Source organism: Triturus cristatus, chromosome 10 (assembly GCF_964204655.1).
Source record: "Triturus cristatus chromosome 10, aTriCri1.1, whole genome shotgun sequence".
Lineage (NCBI taxonomy): Eukaryota > Metazoa > Chordata > Amphibia > Caudata > Salamandridae > Triturus > Triturus cristatus.
This window is the reverse complement of record NC_140593.1, coordinates 467,964,357-467,988,274: the sequence shown is the minus strand read 5'-3', so window position 1 is coordinate 467,988,274 and position 23,918 is coordinate 467,964,357.

Here is a 23,918-nt window from a genome sequence, read left to right as displayed (position 1 = left end):
GAGAAAATAGCCTTTAAATTAATATATATATCTGTGGCAGTTTACGGTGCCCTTACCGTGCGCTTACCGTAAGCTTACCGTACGCGTACGGTGACGTGCGCGAGCGCGATTCTGATTGGCTGTTAGATCTTAGTAAACATTCGAATCGGTCGAAACCAGGAAGCGGCGGCCGCCATTTTCTCTCTCGCACTCTGAGGGGGGGAGGAAAAACAAAGGTGGAAAATATGTAAAGGAGCATGTTAGACATCTCCTAACCACCTAGCATTGATTAAGGGGCCCCACAAGACCCCCCAAGGCAAAAAAATCTTTTTTCTTTTTTTTCGAAAAAACGCCGATTACGCTTACCGTACGCGTACGGTAAAAATTAATTATAAAAAAAAAATATCCACATTTACCCTCCCCCCGTGTGCAAATAGTGCCCGCAGGGAACCTTTTGTGCATGGTATATCAATCAAAGGAACAATTAATAGATTAAGTTTCTCAACGAAGCGCATAATATGTCCTCCGTGTGGGGACGATGCGCGAAGCGCATCGTGCGTACATGGCCTATCCAGCGTAAAGTGGGCACGTGGTGCGCGTAGCGCACTGCTTGCCCACCGTGCGTGCACGGCACTAACTGCGTAAAGTCGGCGCGCGGTGCGTGAAGCGCACCGCGTGCACACTGTGCGCGCACGGTGCGTGAAGCACACCGTGCGCGCACAGAACGAACTGCGTTAAGTGTGCGCGCACGCCACGAACGGCGTAAAGTAACTTAGCATTTAAAAAACCGTACAAATTCACTGAAAAAACCATAGGTTTCACACACGTTATAGTTAGGAATTAGCATATAAAAAACCTTGCAAATTCAGTGAAAAAACCATAGGTTTCACACACGTTATAGTTAGCTGGACATTTTACTCGTAAAAAACCATTGAAATTCCCCCGTTATAGTTAGTGCAGGCAACTATAACTCACGCGACCGCAATCCTCTGCTGATGACATATGTGTCTTTATGAAAAAAAAATATTTGTAATATATGTATAGCTAAAATTTAATGGAAGAAGACATGGGCAAATAAGTGTCTAAATACAGTATTAGCATCAGCAGAGGATTGCGGTCGCGTGAGTTATAGTTGCCTGCACTAACTATAACGGGGGAATTTCAATGGTTTTTTACGAGTAAAATGTCCAGCTAACTATAACGTGTGTGAAACCTATGTTTTTTTCACTGAATATATATATATATATTACCTACTGGCGGTCGCCAGTAGGTAGGTATAGTTAGGACCCTGTTTCCATAGGAAATCCACAACATTCTATTTGGAATAACTTTGGCGCCGGTCGACTTATCCTCGCGACATTTTCAAAATAGGTGGGGCGCTACGCTCCGCTCCTACCCTGAAAGTCTCGGGGTGATTCGTCAAGCGGGGGCTGATATGTATATATATATATATATATTCACTGAAAAAACCATGGGTTTCATACACGTTATAGTAAGGAATTAGCATTTAAAAAACCTTAGAAATTCAATGAAAAAACCAAAGGTTTCACACATGTTATAGTTAGCTGGACATTTCACTCGTAAAAAAACAATGAAATTCCCCCGTTATAGTTAGTTCAGCTAACTATAACTCGCGCGCCCGCAATGCACTACTGATGACGTCACATATTACATCACTCATGACATGGTCACTGACATCACTCATGACATCACTGATGACATCTCAAATGACATCACTGATGACATCACTGATGACATCATCCAGTGAATGTGTGTTTTTCTGAAAATTAAATATGTTTTATATATGTATATCTCAAGGTCAATGGAAGAATAAATGGGTATATAAGTGTCTAAATGGATGCTTTGTTTTTGAAAAATTGATTGTGTAACTGACTGATTAAGTGTATCATAGTGAATACATGGCTTACTGAGTAATGTTTAAATATGAAAATATCTGTATCAGTCTCTCACTTTGTGTATAAGTGGCTGCATGGGTTGGTGAGTAGCTTCATGGGTGTCTATATAGGTTATTAGTTGTTTTTTTGAGTATCAGTCTGAGTGTCTGTATGGTTCGGTGGGGGGTATTATGTAGTGCATAGGTGCATGAATGAGTGATTCACTGTTTGTATGTGTTGAAGACAGCATGTGTGCAGGACTGTATGGGTGGATGAGTGTGTGTATGGGTGTGTTAGTGAGTGAATGACTGTCTCAATAGTGTCTTTATGAGTAACTACATATCTATTAAACTAGTATATGTGACTATTGGTGTATATAAGTGAGTATATGTGAGAGTGAGAGATTGAAAGAGTTCCTGTATGAATAAGTATGTGTTTCTATAAGTGATTGTTTATAAGACTAAGTATGTGTAAGTTTCCGTAGAAGTAAGTGTGGTGGTGTGTGTATAACTGTATAAGCTAATAAATGTATGTTTGTTTCTTTATTAGCATGAGTGAGTATGTGTGAGTAACTCTATGGATGAGTGGCATTGTGTAACAGGATGTATAGGTGTATGAGTACATATGATGAGTGAGTGCATGTATGAGTGACTGTATAGGACTGTTGGTGAATGAGTGGATGTGTATGTGGTTCTTAGAATTACTTAAGAGGTTCTTGTAACTGGTGTTGGTATGTCCATTGTTTTGAAAATTTTAGTCTCTATTTTTGAATCTGTGTATCAAAGGTTATTTTAGGGGAAGAGGAGGTCTGCCACTCTATCACAAGGATGATGTCATCAGTGATGTCATTTGAGATGTCATCAGTGATGTCATGAGTGATGTCAGTGACCATGTCATGAGTGATGTAATATGTGACGTCATCAGTAGTGCATTGCGGGCGCGCGAGTTATAGTTAGCTGAACTAACTATAACGGGGGAATTTCATTGGTTTTTTACGAGTGAAATGTCCAGCTAACTATAACATGTGTGAAACCTTTGGTTTTTTCATTGAATTTCTAAGGTTTTTTAAATGCTAATTCCTAACTATAACGTGTATGAAACCCATGTTTTTTTCAGTGAATTTGCAAGGTTTTTTAAATGCTAATTCCAAACTATAACGTGTGTGAAACCCATGGTTTTTTCAGTGAATTTGCAAGGTTTTTTAAATGCTAATTCTTTTTTTTCAATTTTTTTTAACATATTTTTATTTTAATTTTCTGTCCTTTTTTAAAGACTATGGTTAAATTTTAAAAATTCTACAATATATTTTTCTTTTTACAATTTTTTTAAACTAAACAGGTAAGATTTATTAGTATAACATAGTGGGTTTTTTTTCCCCTTTTTTTTTTTTTTTATTATTTTTTTAACGTGCGCGTACGGTAAGCGCACGTCTTGCTTTCATAACGTTAGATTTCTACGCTGTTTGCGTTCATTTACGCAATTTGCGTAGACGTACGTCACGCGCGCGCAGCGCGTAACGCGTACGCTGCACGCGCATGTTACGCGGAAGTGAAGGGGCGTGCCTGTTTTGCGGGTGCGCGTGTCTTTTTTACGCGCATGCGTACTTTTACCGTAAGCGCTCCGTAAGCGTAACGTATGCGCACGGTGGGTCATGTGATCATGAAACACAACTTTTGATTGGTTGAAACTACTTTCAGTTCTAGAACTCTCCTACACCACACCCATTCCCCTCATTTCTGCTTGTGATCCCTTAGGAGAAGGAGCTGAGTTGTCTTTGTGATACGATGGCAGAACAGCAGAACTCTTCTGAGAGTGAGGCTAGCAGCACTACCTTGAGGCAGAGAAGGAGGAAACAAAAGAGCTCTTTCATATGGGAGTATTTTTCTTTTCCAGAGGGCAAGAAAAAGGTAAATGCACCCTTAGTGACTTGTAAGCTTTGTGGCCGTGTACTTTCAAGAGGGAATCCCAACAAGAAGTATTCCTTCGGGAATCACACCATGTTGAGACACCTTCAAGATGTACACGGTAGGACATTTGCTCGACATACTGAAGGTAACCCTTCAGTAAGTCAACCAAGCACATCCACAGCAGCTCAGCCTGGTCCATCATCTGCAGGGCCGAGTCCATCTTCGGCAGGTCAGCTGAGCCCTTCATCTGTGGGGGGAGCATCTCCTTTTTCTCGTCCTCTGGAAATCAACCATCGGTTTGCGAGGGTTTTAGTTCGGTGCGCCACTTGTCATGATCTAATTGCTCATAGGGAGACCAGTGTTGCCCTAGTGAACAATTTAATAGATCAGCACATTTGTCGTAACGACTAATATTCCCATTCTTTCTTTCCTCTGTCCCTGCATGAACACAACGGCTCTTTTAAGAGCCAACCTTACCTTTCAACTTTTTTTTATATATTTTTTTAAACTTTTTTGTTTTTTTTTTTACCGTACGCGTACGGTACGCGTAATTTTTTTTTTTTTTTTAAAAACACTAAAAATCAATTATCACATTACAAGGTCCTTGAGAGACTACAATGAAAAACTGAAAATGTGATTGTGGAGAAGTGGAAAAAGGGACCATGAAATTTTTGACTTACCATACCCACTCAAAAAATTATTTATTAATTTAAATTTAATTTTAATTGCTTTAAAAATGGTTCAAGTTTTCAAAAATTTTCTATCTCAATCTGAAAAAAAAGAAAAAAGTATTAATATTTAATAAAACATTTTATAATACAGTACACATATTTACATATTTTTCCTTTTTTTTGCTGTTTTCAGAATATATTGCATTTCACTATAAATTGTGAAAGCAATTGCATTCATCATTTAACAGCGGGCAAAAAAAAAATAACAATCTCAAAGATTGTTTTAAAAAAGCCCATAATCTCTTTTTACTTAAACATAACATTATAGAAATGCATAATATTCTTAAAAAATATCATCTAATATCAATACTTATTTCTTTAAAATACCGTCTGACATTTTTGTTTCAGAAGTATAATCACAAAAATATATCTCAAATAACTCCACAATACATCTGGTTCCATTTCCTTTAGGCCAAATAGTAATTTTAAAATTCTTTTTTGATTACATTTCCAATGTTAATCCAATAAAATTCTAAAGTTTAAATTGTACAGATCTCACCGATTCTCTGTAACATTTTGGTTTCCAAAAGATTAATTAATAATTAAATAAGTCCACAATACAATTGTTTACCTTTCCTCATGGCCAAATAGTAATTTTAAAAATCTTTTTTGAATAAATTTCCAATGGCAATCCAATAACATTCCAAAATTTAAATTGTGCAGATGTTACCGATTTTGGCTAAATTTTTGGTTTTCCAAAGTTTCATTAAAAATTTAAAAAGTCCACATTACAATTGGTTACCTTTCCATTAGGCCAAATGATAATTTGTAAAATCATTTTTTTTTTAAATTCCAATGGTAATCCAATAAAATGGTAAAATTGTTTTGTACAGATCTTGCCAAGTCTCTCTAAAATTTAGGTTTCAGGAAGATTAGATAGGAATTTGCTAAATCAAAAGGCAAACGTTGCTTGAAAATCAATTGGGAATCATTACACAGTGTCCAGCCTTTTTCACATTTAAGATAAACTGTGTAATGTCCAGAAGTAACAGTAGGTCCTTCATGGAAAATTATTGCAACTGTTACAAAAGTTTTTCCTGAAATTGATAATTACTGTCCTGTAAACTTCTTTATTAAAGTATCCAATTTTGAACCATCAGCTTTACATCGTTGCATCATTAAAATTACATACTGTCCGTATTCCTTTAAAATTAACGTTGAAAACATTTCAGATTGACACTCACCGCATTCCATGCTATGATTAGCATCTTTAACTAATTTAGCAAAAGTGACTGTTTTACTTTCTGGCAATGTTAAATAAATAAACCTTTCAGAATCAACATTAGAGCCACATGTATTGTAACAGTTTTCACAACTATGTTCCCATTTATAAGAGACACCAAATATATTTCAATGGGAACCCCTTCTTGAACATACATCTAAAAGTTTTCTAATTTCAGTAGCACTTTCTATTTGAGTTTTATCATTACTCAGCTTTTGAAAAAGGAGACTCAACTCAGAACAGAATCTTTTTCTCTGATTTACTATTATCTGCTCTTGCACACTTTCCAGATAAAATGCAACATTCAGCACTACATTAGCGTAGCAGTTGACACCAGAGCTATTTTCAAAATGACATCCTACAACCTCTTCTTCATTTTCCTTTTTCTTTTTGCTTGCAATTACATCACTCCTCTTTTTTTTCCTCCTCTCTACATCTTCATTACAGATATTCTCATTTCTCCTTTTACGAGAAACTACACGTTTCTCCAACACAGGATACTGACCTAAATGAGGAGCATGGGTTCTTCTTAATCTATTATACTCCTTTACACAATTTGTATCAGCACTAACTTTTGAGTCATCAAAGTCTATCAGGAATAAACCAGATAATGTTTTCACTCGTGACAAAGCTACATAAGCCATACCTTCTTTGAACACAGTTGAACCAATGTTCACAAAAGCACAATCTACAGTCAATCCTTGAGACTTGTGAATAGTTACAGCATATGCTAGAGAAAACGGAAACTGCTTTCTTACGTACATATAAGTCTTTCACAAGCATGAAACGAACTGAACAACGACAAATATCTTTAACTTCTTCTATCTGATCAAATTTTATTTTTAAACATTCAATTCCATCTTTTTTCTGATAATTAATAAAACCCACAACTCTTCCCATAGCTCCATTAACTAAACCTTTTTCAACATCCAAATTTCTCCTTAAAAATACTCTACAGTTCATGCAAACATATAGATTTTTTTCTAATCCAGCTGTTTTGGAAATGTTCTTCTCTAGTGAATCCAATTTATTTTTCAGTGTGCCTGTTAATGTGATAGTAATTCTTCCATCCTCAATTTTGTCCACTGCTTCCAATTTCCTGATATCTTCCTTTTCCAATTTTAAAAGCTCCTCATTGAATATTGAGCGTTCACGTAGAGTTGGCATTAAGCAGATGACACTTTTCTTTTCTGCAATGTTCTTGTATATCTTCTCTGCAACTATTTCTTCCTTTGGAAATAAATTATGTAGCAGCCGACTCTGTAATACTTTTTTGCCAACTTCTGTGAGTAGTCCAATCCTGATATCTTTCAGAATACTTCCATATTCTTCATCGTTTGCTTGCCTCATATTAGTAGTAAGTTCCTTGTACTCAAAGAAGGACCAAATATTTGCATTACCGATGCTTCCCAATGACTTCTTTGTGTCTTCATGTGTCACAGTATTAAACACTGGTTGTCCTTTAACTGGAGTAAGTTGTAGAAGATCCCCAAAAACTATGACATGTTTTCCACCAAATAACACGTCATAGTCTGTGCTTAGAATTTGCTGCATTCTTAAATGCACAAAGGCAAGCATTAAGTTTGATACCATGCTCACCTCATCAATAATGAGAACTTGCATCTTCTTCAATACTCTTGAAACTTCCAAGCATGCTTCTCCAGTTAGCTTGTTGTATTGTATTTTGTTCTCATGCTCCACTGGTAACATTAGCAAACGATGTAAGGTGATTCCTTTTATGTTATATGCTGCTAACCCAGTTGGAGCAGTGACCACACAAGACAAAGTAGAATCCGTTTTTTGCTGTAGGTAGCTTCTGATGACTTTTATTAGGAAACTTTTTCCAGTTCCAGCTTGTCCGCTTACATACATCCTGATTGGATGAAATGATGTGCATGAGCACTCTTTTTTTTCATGTAGAAATCCGTGATCAATTTTGTTTCTGATCTCTTCATAAATTTGTTGCTGCTCTTCATTCAGTTGTCTTTCCAAATTTTGTAAGTCTATAAATTCTTCTTGAGCTTGATTCATAGCCGTTTCCACTTCATTCATGGCTATTGATGCTTCATTTTCAACGATTGGTTGTCCTAGGGGATCTTGACTGAGTGTTCCTGAACTTTGGCTGTCTTGAGATCTGTCTCTAGCTACTTCTGCTGCAATTGTAGTTTCCTGTTCAATTTCTTCATTTAACATTTGCAGATAAGTTGTGAATGTACTGCATTGTATGCTGTCTTTGCAAGCATTAAATGAATCTTCATAGCTTTGAAATTCTCCCAGTATTTCATCCTCTGTACGCCATGGTTTAAACAGCTGTAAAAGAGCCAAGTAGTAAAATTCCTTTTTGTCAGTAGTGTCGCAACTCAGCTTCCTGTGATTTATCAAACTTCCTTTTGTTTGCTTCACCAAACATCCTTCCTCACCAATGACTTTATATTTTCCATTGTTGATGTCTTCTGCGGCTTTCCGTGAATAAATGTAGTTCTGCAGCACTTCATAGAGACACATGTTCTCCAGATGATGACTTCTCTTGGGATAATATGTGTCCAACATGTTTGATTTCAAAATATCTGTACTTTCTGGGTCATTCTCGGCCAAATATTCAATTTCTCCAACAGATTTCAGTACCCGATTTCTCATTGCTGCAAGGCCTAAACTTGCCCAAATTATTCTTCTTGATTTCGAGTAGAGACTTGCAGAAGATAACCTATCTGAACATTCGTAGGATCCAATTTCTCGATGCGATAACATCTTTAAACTGAAACTGTACAGCTTCATACTGACAGTCTTCTCGTGAGAAATCTCTTCCCACATTTCTTTCAATTCAGTTTTTTCAGATTTAGTAATGTAAGACGTTACATATCGAGCAACAGCAATGGAATTGTCAGCTACATACTGTATATCCATGTTAGCATTCCACATGGATAAAATGACTGGGTTGTAGTCATTTATATTTTTTGATTCTTCTTTTCTTTTTAGGTTGTAGGTATTCTTAGGTGATTTTCTTGTGATAGTATGTCTCACAGATGACATAAAACTGTTTACTCTTCCATTTGAAAGAACAGGTCTAGGAAATCCAAATCGACATTTAGTGTAGTATTTATCTTTGCTCTTGTATTTCCGTCGACAGTATTTTCCACACCGATGACTTTGGAAACGTAAAACTTGCTCCTTTAACTTTTTCTCTTCTGTGCTTTTTGGTATAGCACATGTTGCATATTCTTCAATGTAAGATAACACTGCTTCATCAGTATCTGTTCCAAACTTTGGGGCACAGCAAAAAAATGGGACCCCCTTCAAATGAACTCAAGGTCAGGGAAAAAAGGGGAAATAAACACTGACAAATAGTAAATCTTCCCTCACGACCTCTTTTTTGAAAACAAACAAATTAATTGTACAAGGGAAAAATTCAGGTCTAAAAGCAATGATGCTACACACAAGAAAAAAGTTTTTTTTATAATAATTTTTGTTAATTTTATTTTTTGTTGTTTGACTTATTCAATTCGTCATCGATCAATTTAATACATTTATCATGATCAAATCATATATAGTAAACACTGATTGAATTCATTACAGTAAAACAGCATCATATAGACAGCAATCCTAGGGCACATGAACTATAAAGCAAAAATATTATAACAACATACCTTCTCATTCATATCCATACCCACACATTCCACATTCATACATGAAGCAAAAACAACGACAATAGAGACTTCTTTTTTGTTTTCTCATGTACTCAACATTTAGAACATGAAATACGTCAATATCATCTGAAATTAGTGAAACAACTGCAAAAGCAGGATCTTAGTATCACAAGATCAGTGGTCGACGCGTTTCGATGGCAATGTTGCCATCTTCATCAGGACCAGATGTATATTTCAAAAACAGAAAAGGCCCCAGGAAAACCTGAAACAACACGTAGATAAAAGGCAATAAATAATTGGCCCAAAATTTCCCTATATATTTATACAGAAAAGGAAATGCTTCACATGTTAGGTGAACACCAGTTTATCAAAAAACATAATGCATCAGAGCAGAATTGTAAAGTCCAAGTGAAAAGAGGGAGAGAAGAATTATTATACTAGAGAGGGAAAGCTGCATTTGTAATTCTAATTTGGTAGCTCACTTTCCATTTATGCAGCTAGTTAGGTAGCTCACTTTCCATTTATGCAGCTAGTATGTAGTATGCAATAACATACACATCGTGGTTCTAGAAAAAGAAACAGGAAAGGTAGTTTTTCAAATGCCACCACCAAACACCCAGTGTAAGACCAAAGTGGTCCTATATTTAGTGATATTACTACCACTAAGTCGTTATTCAATAAAGAAACTTACTTAAATTTCTTTTAAAAGATTTGCGACAATATGATTGACCCGTCTTTTGTGGGACATCCAATCCATCAAGGTTTATTGTGTCTCTAGATGTCCTTTAATCAAAGGTACAAAAAGACACATTGTATAATTTGCAGCAAGAATTGCAGATTATTCATTACTAAAAGAGTTCACTGTTCTGTTACCTGATTGGTTTGTCAAAAATGTTCCTAACCTTCTCCAAAAGGTCACGGTTTGCTAAGTTTCGGTCTCGCGTACTACCAAGCTAGTGTGCCTGTATTTTCGATTTTGATCGTTAAGTAAAGGTTAGATACCCTTGTTTAGATTGCTGGAAAAAAGAAAACAGATTATGTTCGTCTGCATTAGGCTGGGTGGTAGCAATAATTGTTAAGCGCCCTTCATTGTTGCTTATTATCATTAATGTAAGGGGCGCAATTTCCTGAATGGCATACCCGTATCTAAAAAAGGGGTAAACCCTCTTTGTCTATAGTGGTGCGCAACCTCTAAGAGCAATTTAACCTAATCCCATGAACTTATAACGATGATGTAATTTTTCGGAAAAGCGGAAAAAAGGGGGGGGAAAGATCTTTACATCAACACGCTAATTCCGATTGTCTTAGAATGTTAGCATTATATAAGTCATCAATAATTGTCTAGGGACTGCTGACACTGTCTCATTATTCTAGTAGCGAAAGCGAGTGCGCAAGGACTCATATAGATTTAGAGTTGAACCAATAACACCCTAATCTCATAACTAACCTTTAGGTAAATTCTGAAGCAGGTCCGTTCACTGGACAATGTAGTAACATCAGATTGTCAAAGTCGAATCTAGGGATTAACACATTAGAATGTAGCGTTTTAAAAAATCTTTTGATTTATCGACACTAAAACATAGCCTAGTGTAACTTTAGGTTGTGTCCGGTTATCCCTAGATTCGACTTTGACAATCTGATGTTACTACATTGTCCAGTGAACGGACCTGCTTCAGAATTTACCTAAAGGTTAGTTATGAGATTAGGGTGTTATTGGTTCAACTCTAAATCTATATGAGTCCTTGCGCACTCGCTTTCGCTGCTAGAATAATGAGACAGTGTCAGCAGTCCCTAGACAATTATTGATGACTTATATAATGCTAATATTCTAAGACAATCGGAATTAGCGTGTTGATGTAAAGATCTTTCCCCCCCCTTTTTTCCGCTTTTCTGAAAAATTACATCATCGTTATAAGTTCATGGGATTAGGTTAAATTGCTCTTAGAGGTTGCGCACCACTATAGACAAAGAGGGTTTACCCCTTTTTTAGATACGGGTATGCCATTCAGGAAATTGCGCCCCTTACATTAATGATAATAAGCAACAATGAAGGGCGCTTAACAATTATTGCTACCACCCAGCCTAATGCAGACGAACATAATCTGTTTTCTTTTTTCCAGCAATCTAAACAAGGGTATCTAACCTTTACTTAACGATCAAAATCGAAAATACAGGCACACTAGCTTGGTAGTACACGAGACCGAAACTTAGCAAACCGTGACCTTTTGGAGAAGGTTAGGAACATTTTTGACAAACCAATCAGGTAACAGAACAGTGAACTCTTTTAGTAATAAATAATCTGCAATTCTTGCTGCAAATTATACAATGTGTCTTTTTGTACCTTTGATTAAAGGACATCTAGAGACACAATAAACCTTGATGGATTGGATGTCCCACAAAAGACGGGTCAATCATATTGTCGCAAATCTTTTAAAAGAAATTTAAGTAAGTTTCTTTATTGAATAACGACTTAGTGGTAGTAATATCACTAAATATAGGACCACTTTGGTCTTACACTGGGTGTTTGGTGGTGGCATTTGAAAAACTACCTTTCCTGTTTCTTTTTCTAGAACCACGATGTGTATGTTATTGCATACTACATACTAGCTGCATAAATGGAAAGTGAGCTACCTAACTAGCTGCATAAATGGAAAGTGAGCTACCAAATTAGAATTACAAATGCAGCTTTCCCTCTCTAGTATAATAATTCTTCTCTCCCTCTTTTCACTTGGACTTTACAATTCTGCTCTGATGCATTATGTTTTTTGATAAACTGGTGTTCACCTAACATGTGAAGCATTTCCTTTTCTGTATAAATATATAGGGAAATTTTGGGCCAATTATTTATTGCCTTTTATCTACGTGTTGTTTCAGGTTTTCCTGGGGCCTTTTCTGTTTTTGAAATATACATCTGGTCCTGATGAAGATGGCAACATTGCCATCGAAACGCGTCGACCACTGATCTTGTGATACTAAGATCCTGCTTTTGCAGTTGTTTCACTAATTTCAGATGATATTGACGTATTTCATGTTCTAAATGTTGAGTACATGAGAAAACAAAAAAGAAGTCTCTATTGTCGTTGTTTTTGCTTCATGTATGAATGTGGAATGTGTGGGTATGGATATGAATGAGAAGGTATGTTGTTATAATATTTTTGCTTTATAGTTCATGTGCCCTAGGATTGCTGTCTATATGATGCTGTTTTACTGTAATGAATTCAATCAGTGTTTACTATATATGATTTGATCATGATAAATGTATTAAATTGATCGATGACGAATTGAATAAGTCAAACAACAAAAAATAAAATTAACAAAAATTATTATAAAAAAAACTTTTTTCTTGTGTGTAGCATCATTGCTTTTAGACCTGAATTTTTCCCTTGTACAATTAATTTGTTTGTTTTCAAAAAAGAGGTCGTGAGGGAAGATTTACTATTTGCCAAACTTTGGGGCATCCTTGATCCACAACAGCATATGAATATGAGGAGCACCTCTTGCCTGGTACTCTTTTCTCCAAAAGAAATCCACTACTTCTCCTAGAGGTGGATTTTTTTTATTGCAGATGAAGGACATCATAGCCTCAAATCTATGATTGAAATATCTGCAAACATTAACCGGATCCAATGAGCACAGTTCTCCTGCTGTCTTGTATTCAATGTTTTTAATGTTTGAATTTGCCTCTCATAGAAAATCCAGTAAATCATCCCAAGCGTACTCAGCACAGCTTAGGGTAAGGAACCATGTTGGTGTTCCTAAATTTCGTAACATGCATTTTAATTCACCATGGCGTCGGTACCAATATTCATTTGTCCCATGCTGACAAGCCATCAGATTGATCAGTTGTGTTTCCAAATGATCATCTCGGTGCTGCACTTTCTCCATAAAATCCTTAGCAGACACATTTTGTAAATGTACTCCACTTTTTAAAATGTGATTTACTGCATAAGATAGTGCAGACAAGTCGCTTTCAAATAAAAGATGGAACAAATAAGGAATACTTTGTCGAAATCTGGGATCTTCTGCATATAGTCTTGTAGTCCGATACTCAGAAGCTGGAATCTGTTCTGGACGTTCATCGTATCGTCCTCCTTTTCCTTTAGGAAACAGCTGGGGAAAACATCGAGCTTCCAAGCTCTCCTCCCATACACTCACAGGAGTTCCTTTTGCTTTCTTCATCTGAAACAGATCAATATTGTCTCCCATAACTTCTTTTGAATGAAGAGGATGTAAGCTAAAATGTTCATAAATTTCTTCTTCCTTTGACTTGTCCACTTTTTCAATTTGTCCAGTTGGTGTTTCTGTGTCTTCTTGTAAATCTTCTTCTTCTTCTTCTATATAAATTGATTCATACCATTTGTTATTCCTTTTCAAATTCAAATTTGCTCTTTGTACTTTCCGTACATCTACCAGCTCCTGCCAAATCTTCTTATTCTTTGTAGGTACACCATTAACCAGAATAACTAATGGTTCAGTTTCCAAAGTATCTGCATCAATAGTTTCCATATTTTTTTTCAAATCCAAGGGCAAATACACCACTCTACCTTTTAAACCTCTCAGTAAATCTGAAGGAGGTAATTTACCAGTTTTGGGCTCCATACGTACTATGGTCTGGAACGGATGAACACATTGAATAAGTATAGACTCATATGTATTTAATTCAGAAAGTTCGGCAGGAATAACATCCAATTCTAAATTATTATGTACAGCTCTGGTTGGCATTCTATTTTCCTCTAACTTGTTGTAACAGTATTTACAAATACGCTGATCTTCACCCAATTCAAAACAATTTTCAAGAAATATATATGTGGCAAAATCCTTCCACTTATAACTATCTTCATTTTCACTCTTTCTGTAGAGATCAACATTCCTAGTTTGTTTTCTATAATGAGTTCTGCAGCAACAAATACAAGTTATATTTGGTCTTTCATTAGAGATTATTGCAAATTTTGTTATGTGATCATTAAATGTTTTACTTACAGAGGGTTCTACATTCTCTTCCACTTCTTCCTCATTTACTGTGTCCTTTTCTGCACTGTCTTGTTCAGGACCAAAGTAACAAAACTGAATTTCATCAACAACCTTCTCTACATCTGATACCGATCCACGGAACAGAGGCCTATTCAATTCATCTAACTTTATTGCTGGACTTTTAGCAAAATACAACCGTCTCACAAACTTTCTCATTTCAGTATGATGAACAGCCAGCATCCTAAAATGATGGAAAACACTATTACACACTTTTCTAGATAGACAAGCCAGAGAATGACCCTGCAAACCAGTATTCTCTCTCACTCTGCATGGATCTAGACTTTGAAGCACCTTAATCTTCTGTTTTACACTTTTTTTACTATATTCTCTTAGAAACTCACGAAATTTATCAATAGATTCCTGACGCACAGTGCAAATACTACTACAATTCCAAGTGTACACTGGGGCTTTAAGACGTCTCCCCATAGCCTCATCCGCCATCACTTGTACCTCATCTCTTGGAACCATTATCTCCTTCTCCATTATGCAACCATTTTTCACTTCATAAGCACGACCTCTGGTGTCAACTGCATGCAGCAAACTATTACTTTGAAAATAACTCTCTTCATTAAAAAAAGGTTCACTACTTGAACTATGCATCCATTCTCCTAAAAACACTTTACAAAAGTTTGTTCTGTTCACTACTCTTTTCCTTTTGCTTTGTGATTTCAGTACATTAACCATTTTATCTAATGTACGCATCCTATTCAAAATTAAAATGAATAGTTTCCTTTTTAATTCTAATGCCTTTGCTGCAATGGCTTCAATTTCTTTTTTTCTCTTGTAATATTTTGCCTTTTGCTTATATTTCTTCACATCCTTTATCAAATTGGACATAACTCTTCTCTGAAACATTTTTCTACGTATCTCTTTAAACGCTGTTTTTCTGTTTAAGTTAATCTTTATTGTTGCAGAAGGTATATTTGCATTAACTAAATTCTCATTTTTTTCCTGTTCTTTTCTATTGAAAACATTCTTTCCAGTACAGACATTTTGTACATTTTTCCTTTTTTTGAAGATGTTCTTTAAAAAATCTTTTGTCTCCTTACCAGAAGATTTTCTCTTTTTCCCAACATGAGCATCTCCAACTAACTTAGGTCCTCCAGTTGTCTTCAAATATAGGTTTTTTTTGTGGTCTTTCTTTAGTCTGGATTTTGTAGGCATCTTAAATTTTGTTCACTGCTCTTCAGCAATACCTGAAAAAAACTAAAAAAAAATTCCTTTATTTTATTTAAATATATTACTACATTTTTTATGATCTTTTCAAATCTTAAAATACTATAAACCCCTTTCCTATAAATGAAAATCACAATAACACCTTCACAAATTAAATATCTAAAAACAATTCCTGTGTGCACACAGAGTCATGCTTTGAAATTAGGCAGAAAACGAAATTTCTTTGCCAATTGCAAAGCATACTTTCTACTACTTTTTTGGCAAGTGATAAGTACTTTTACAGTCTGACACATTATGAATCCACTTTTTAGATTCTTAAAAAAGCACATGTCCAAACAACATTTTCAGACCAGCAACATGTGTAACCTGGGTGACTGACTACACTCCAGCAAGGGCAACCAGCCTTAGTGATGCAGAATGTATTTGCATTACTGACTGCAACCTCAAACCCCACTCGGTTGTGAATACTGTGCATGATTCCACAGGATAAGCAGCTGGTTGTGTGCTAAGAGTCTGCTTCTGCATAAAAAACATAACACCCCCTTTCCATCTAATGCAAATGTAAAATCACCAGAGCAATACCAAACAACTTTCTCTGACCAGCAACATGTGTAACCTGGGTGACTGACTACACTCCAGCAAGGGCAACCAGCGTTAGTGATGCTGAATATATTTGCATTACTAAGTGCAACCTCAAACCCCACTCGGTTGTGAATACTGTGCATGATTCCACAGGATAAGCAGCTGGGTGTGTGCTAAGAGTCTGCTTCTGCATAAAAAAATAGCTCCCCCTTTCCATCTAATGCAAATGTAAAATCACCAGAGCAATACCAAACACCTTTCTGAGACCAGCAACATGTGTTACCTGGGTGACTGACTACACTCCAGCAAGGGCAACCAGCCTTACTGATGCTGAATGTATTTGCATTACTGACTGAAACCTCAAACCCCACTCGGTTGTCATTACTATGCATGATTCCACAGGATAAGCAGCTGGCTGTGTGCTAAGAGTCTGCTTCTGCACAAAAAAATGGCTCCCCCTTTACATCTAATGCAAATTTAAAATCACCAGAGCAATACGCAATAAATCTCTGCCTGTAATTCCTATTTGCACACAGAGTCATGTTTTCATATTAGTCACAAAACGAAATTTCTTTACCAATTTGAAAGCACACTTACTACTCTTTTTTTTGGCAAGTGATAAGTACTTTTACAGACTGACAAATTATGAATCCACTTTTCAGATTCTGATAAAAGCACATGTCCAAACTGCTTTTTCAGACCAACACCATGTGTAACCTGGGTGACTGACTACACTCCAGCAAGGGCAACCAGCCTTAGTGATGCTGAATGTATTTGCATTACTGACTGAAACCTCAAACCCCACTCGGTTGTGAATACTGTGCATGATTCCACAGGATAAGCAGCTGGGTGTGTGCTAAGAGTCTGCTTCTGCACAAAAAAATGGCTCCCCCTTTCCATCTAAAGCAAATGTAAAATCACCAGAGCAATACGCAATAAATCTCTGCCTGTAATTCCTATTTACACACAGAGTCATGTTTTCACATTAGTCACAAAACGAAATTTCTTTGCCAATTTGAAAGCACACTTACTACTCTTTTTTTTGGCAAGTGATAAACACTTTTACAGACTGACACATTATGAATCCACTTTTCAGATTCTGATAAAAGCACATGTCCAAACTGCTTTTTCAGACCAGCACCATGTGTAACCTAGATGACTGACTACACTCCAGCAAGGGCAAAAAGCCTTAGTGATGCTGAATGTATTTGCATTACTGACTAAAACCTCAAACCCCACTCGGTTGTGAATACTATGCATGATTCCACAGGATAAGCAGCTGACTGTGTACTAAGAGTCTGCTTCTGCATAAAAAAATACCTCCCCCTTTCCATCTAATGCAAATGTAAAATCACCAGAGCAATACGCAATAAATCTCTGCCTGTAATTCCTATTTACACACAGTCATGTTTTCACATTAGTCACAAAACAAAATTTCTTTGCCAATTTGAAAGCACACTTACTACTCTTATTTTTGGCAAGTGATAAACACTTTTACAGACTGACACATTATGAATCCACTTTTCAGATTCTGATAAAAGCACATGTCCAAACTGCTTTTTGACACCAGCACCATGTGTAACCTGGGTGACTGACTACACTCCAGCAAGGGCAACCAGCCTTAGTGATGCTGAATGTATTTGCATTACTGACTGAAACCTCAAACCCCACTCGGTTGTGAATACTATGCATGATTCCACAGGATAAGCAGCTGGCTGTGTGCTAAGAGTCTGCTTCTGCACAAAAAAATGGCTCCCCCTTTACATCTAATGCAAATGTAAAATCACCAGAGCAATACGCAATACATCTCTGCCTGTAATTCCTATTTGCACACAGAGTCATGTTTTCATATTAGTCACAAAACGAAATTTCTTTGCCAATTTGAAAGCACACTTACTACTCTTTTTTTGGCAAGTGATAAGTACTTTTACAGTCTGACACATTTTGAATCCACTTTTCAGATTCTTAAAAAAGCACATGTCCAAACAGCTTTTTCAGACCAGCAACATGTGTAACCTGGGTGACTGACTACACTCCAGCAAGGGCAACCAGCCTTAGTGATGCTGAATGTATTTGCATTACTGACTGCAACCTCAAACCCCACTCGGTTGTGAATACTGTGCATGATTCCACAGGATAAGCAGCTGGGTGTGTGCTAAGAGTCTGCTTCTGCACAAAAAAATGGCTCCCCCTTTCCATCTAATGCAAATGTAAAATCACCAGAGCAATACGCAATAAATCTCTGCCTGTAATTTCTATTTACACACATAGTCATGTTTTCACATTAGTCACAAAACGAAATTTCTTTGCCAATTTGAAAGCACACTTACTACTCTTATTTTTGGCAAGTGATAAACACTTTTACAGACTGACACATTATGAATCCACTTTTCAGATTCTGATAAAAGCACATGTCCAAACTGCTTTTTCAGACCAGCACCATGTGTAACCTGGGTGACTGACTACACTCCAGCAAGGGCAACCAGCCTTAGTGATGCTGAATGTATTTGCATTACTGACTGAAACCTCAAACCCCACTCGGTTGTGAATACTATGCATGATTCCACAGGATAAGCAGCTGGCTGTGTACTAAGAGTCTGCTTCTGCATAAAAAAATACCTCCCCCTTTCCATCTAATGCAAATGTAAAATCACCAGAGCAATACGCAATAAATCTCTGCCTGTAATTCCTATTTACACACAGAGTCATGTTTTCACATTAGTCACAAAACGAAATTTCTTTGCCAATTTGAAAGCACACTTACTACTCTTATTTTTGGCAAGTGATAAACACTTTTACAGACTGACACATTATGAATCCACTTTTCAGATTCTGATAAAAGCACATGTCCAAACTGCTTTTTCAGACCAGCACCATGTGTAACCTGGGTGACTGACTACACTCCAGCAAGGGCAACCAGCCTTAGTGATGCTGAATGTATTTGCATTACTGACTGAAACCTCAAACCCCACTCGGTTGTGAATACTATGCATGATTCCACAGGATAAGCAGCTGGCTGTGTGCTAAGAGTCTGCTTCTGCATACAAAAAAATGGCTCCCCCTTTCCATCTAATGCAAATGTAAAATCACCAGAGCAATACGCAATAAATCTCTGCCTGTAATTCCTATTTACACACAGAGTCATGTTTTCACATTAGTCACAAAACGAAGTTTCTTTGCCAATTTGAAAGCACACTTACTACTCTTATTTTTGGCAAGTGATAAACACTTTTACAGACTGACACATTTTGAATCCACTTTTCAGATTCTGAAAACAGCACATGTCCAAACTGCTTTTTGAGACCAGCACCATGTGTAACCTGGGTGACTGACTACACTCCAGCAAGGGCAACCAGCCTTAGTGATGCTGAATGTATTTGCATTACTAACTGAAACCTCAAACCCCACTCGGTTGTGAAAACTATCCATGATTCCACAGGATAAGCAGCTGGCTGTGTGCTAAGAGTCTGCTTCTGCATAAAAAAATACCTCCCCCTTTCCATCTAATGCAAATGTAAAATCACCAGAGCAATACCAAACAGCTTTCTGAGACCAGCAACATGTGTAACCTGGGTGACTCACTACACTCCAGCAAGGGCAACCAGCCTTACTGATGCTGAATGTATTTGCATTACTGAGTGCAACCTCAAACCCTTAAAGTATTCCTTATTTTTACCAGTACACCTTAATTTATCGTGAAAACATAGTCCATATTATTTTACATGTTCCTCAAATTTAAATTTCTCCCAAAACAGAAAATAATAAACACAACTTCAACAAAAGGAATTCCAATTCTATTATTCATTTCTTAATTTACCATATACATCCCCTCTCAAACTCTAAACTCATCTTTAAAATTAGTTGGTTGTGAAAGAAATGTGGCACTCAAACAGCAGATTATCAGAGCCAGGATCTCTGTTCTGTACACCTCTCTCCTCTCAGCAGAACCAGATAATGGCAAACTTTCCCTCTCTTTTTCCACACATATACATGTTAATTTCAAATCTCAGTGCTTCCCCCTTTTTTTCAAATGTAATCACACATTTCTATTGGTTGAAAACCAACCCTTTTCCAAAAGTACCCTTCCCCCAACTTGACTTCTGCCTAGTACCCTTCCCCCAACTTGACTTCTGCCTGCTACCATAGCAACAGCTCATGGAACACTGCTGTGTGGAGTTAGGTCAGAAGTTCGCCACACAATGTTTCATTTCCAAAGAGCAGGAGTGCTTGACTTTTCAAACCTAACAGCAAATCCATAGTATTGTTCTTTGGTAACACATTTTTCTGTACCAATACAAAACATGCTTCTATAAATTTACACATACAGCCTAGTTTTTATTCTAGAATGGTATGAAACAGCCAATCAGTTCTTTTTTTTATAAAAAAAATATGTATGCCTCCATTTCCAAACTGTCTTTCATTTCTTTTTACCATTCTACTGAATTACACCTCCTGAGTGCATCCAGTTCTCCTTTGAAGATGTTCACAGTGTGGATTGTAGGGCACAGCTATGTCTTCTGGAGTGAAAAGTATGCAGAGAAAACAGATATGGTGAGAGACCTTGCTTTGCCAAATGTAGACATTAAATGGATTGGTCAGAGAGGGTTAAAGTGGCACCAATTGTGCCATTGGTGAAATCCTTCATGCAAATCCAACACCCTGACCTCATAATAGTGCACTGTGTTGGCAATGACCTAGGCACTTTGACTGGGGTAGGTCTGGAAATGCTTATGAAGGAGACCTTTGCACAACTGTTTTCACTTTTCCCTAAAACTGCCTTTGTGTTTTCTAACATATGCCAAAGGCAAAAATGGAACTGGTCCAATCATTTTTGTCCACAGATTGACAAAGCAAGAAAGCACGTCAACAAATCTGTTTCTGCTTTCCTCCGTGACTATGGTATGGGTTCCATTTACCACAACAACTTGCGTTACGACATGCAAGGCATTTATAGAGGAGATGGTGTACACTTCACTGATGAAGGGAACAGAGTCTTCCTCTTGAACCTTAGACTCTGCATCTGTACTTACTTGTAGGTACCACTAAAAAAACACTCAATAAACACAACGGCTCTTTTTAGAGCCCCCTAATATCTAAACACTTAAATCTGCATTTCATTTCTTTTTTTATTTATTTTTTACCGTACGCGTACGGTGAGCTTACCGTACGCGTACCCCGCGATTTTTTTTAAAAATCAATAAATTTTTTTTTTGTACTTTTCTGTCCTTCTTTGACCCCCTTACAAATGTTAGGGGGTCTGTAACTCTCTTCCTTGCCCCCTTTTCAAGTTATCACCCTTTTTTTTCTGAGTGAAATACACAAAATGGTGGCCGCCGCTTCCTGGTTTCGACCGATTCGAATGTTTACTAAGATCTAACAGCCAATCAGAATCGCGCTCGCGCACGCCACCGTACGCGTACGGTAAGCGCATCGTAAGCGCACCGTAAGCTGGCTCAGATATATATATTGATTTAAAGGCTATTTTCTCAGGAACTACTGAACAGATTTACACCAGACCTACAAAAGGCACTTCCTTGACCTGAGGACTACCTCTCTGCCCAATTTCAAGTAACTCTGTTCAGCCGTTCGGGCTGTAGCTGTGTCTAAAGGTCCTATGGAAAAATGCATGGGAAAAACGCGTTTTGGGACCCCCCTTTTATCTCAGCCCCCGCTTGACGAATCCCCCCGAGACTTTCAGGGTAGGAGCGGAGCGTAGCGCCCCACCTATTTTGAAAATTTCGCGAGGATTCGTCGACCGGCGCCAGAGTTATTCCAAATAGAATGTTGCGGATTTCCTATGGAAACAGGGTCCTAACTATAACGTGCCCGAAACCTATGTTTTTTCAGTGAATTTCAATGTTTTTTAAAATGCTAATTTCTAACTATAACGTGCCTGAAACCTATGGTTTTTTAGTGAATATATATATATATATATATATATATATATATATATATATATATATATATATATATATATATATATTACCTACTGGCGGTCGCCAGTAGGTAGTTATAGTTAGGACCCTGTTTCCATAGGAAATCCAAAACATTCTATTTGGAATAACTTTGGCGCCGGTCGACGTATCCTCGCGAAATTTTCAAAATAGGTGGGGCGCTACGCTCCGCTCCTACCCTGAAAGTCTCGGGGCGATTCGTCAAGCGGGGGCTGATATATATATATATATATATATATATATGTATATATATATGTATATAAATATGTATATGTATATATATATATATATCTCAAACCGGTAGGCTAAGCAGCAAACAGCCCAACAAAGCCTTCGCCTCTTCCCTGCCGCTTGCTACGGCATTCCACAGCGGGACAGAGTGTCCCAAAATATCAATCCAACGCTGGTACAATTACGAAGGCAGCATACTGTGGACCTCAATGCTTTGCAAAAGGTGATTTATTTACAGAGGTGGCTCTGACACACTCTAAGCGTTTCAGGGGCAATCCCCTTGTTCTCGTGAGTATACACCACGTGATTAACATTATGAACAATCATGAACACAGAATGCAAGAACAGTTTCTATTGTGCATTGAAAGACAGACTGTTCAAATTCCCTTGTACTACCTACTATTACAAATACATTAATATTATATTACTTGTTTCATTCATACTAAGTTTTACAGGCATAAATGCTTTGGATTCAGCTTCAAATACATAATCATTAAAAACAATTTTTAACTGAGATCAGGATTTCACTAATGTTATAGTTATGCTTATAAATAACAAATCTCAAAGCTGTCTCAAAGTAATGTCCTGTTCTTAAAAGAGTGTTTTCAAATTTTGGTTTTTGGGAAACATTCTGTGAATAGAACTTGATTATTAAACATCTTTAGAACTCCTTAAACATTTGCAGTATTTACCTACAAAACAGTATGTATTACCTACTGCCAGTAGGTAGTTATAGGTACAACCTAGTTTCCATAGGAAAAGCATTTTTTGATTTGCGAATAACTTTGGCGTCGTTTCATGAATCTTTATGAAATTCTCCAAAATGTTGCACTTTTTAGGTCAGCTCCTATCTTGAAAGTTTGGGGGTGATTTGTCAAGTGGGGGCTACGAAAAAGGGGGTCTCTAAATGCGTTTTCCCCATGTTAATGTAGGAAATTTTGCGACGAGCTACAGCCCGAACTGCTGAAAGGAATTACCCCAAATTTTGCAGAAAGGTAGAGTTTGGATCAGAAGGCGACCCTTTTTTAAATGGTGTAAATCCGTTCAGTAGTTTTTGAGAAATTCGAAAAATAAGAGTGAAAAAATCAATTTCCCGTAGGAAACTTTGTGCAAGGCTACAGCTGAAACTACTGAACAGAATTACCCCAAATTTGGCACAAAGGTAGTGCGTGGGTCAGAAAGCGACCTTTTTTAAAAAAAATAGTGTAAACCTGTTCAGTAGTTGCTGAGAAATTAGAAATATAAAAGTTTCGATAACTGGGCGGAGCCTAAGTCCCGTGCACGAGCTTCACTGTTTTTGGCTGCCAACACTCCAAACCAGGAAGTGTTGGCAGCCATCATGTGGCTTGGTAGAAGCGAATCGCTAGAAAACAGACAAACAAAGTTAGAAGGGGCAGAGTAGAAACACCCTGACCCCCTAAGGCTGGCCAGGGGGTCCCAGAAGGACCCCCAGGGCCCCCCCCCAATTTTTTGTTTAAATTGGCGTAATTCGCGCTGGGGTCGTGGGTTCTCGTGTTTTATTTTAATGAGACACCGGGGTGGGTAGGTCCCAAGGGCATTTCCTAA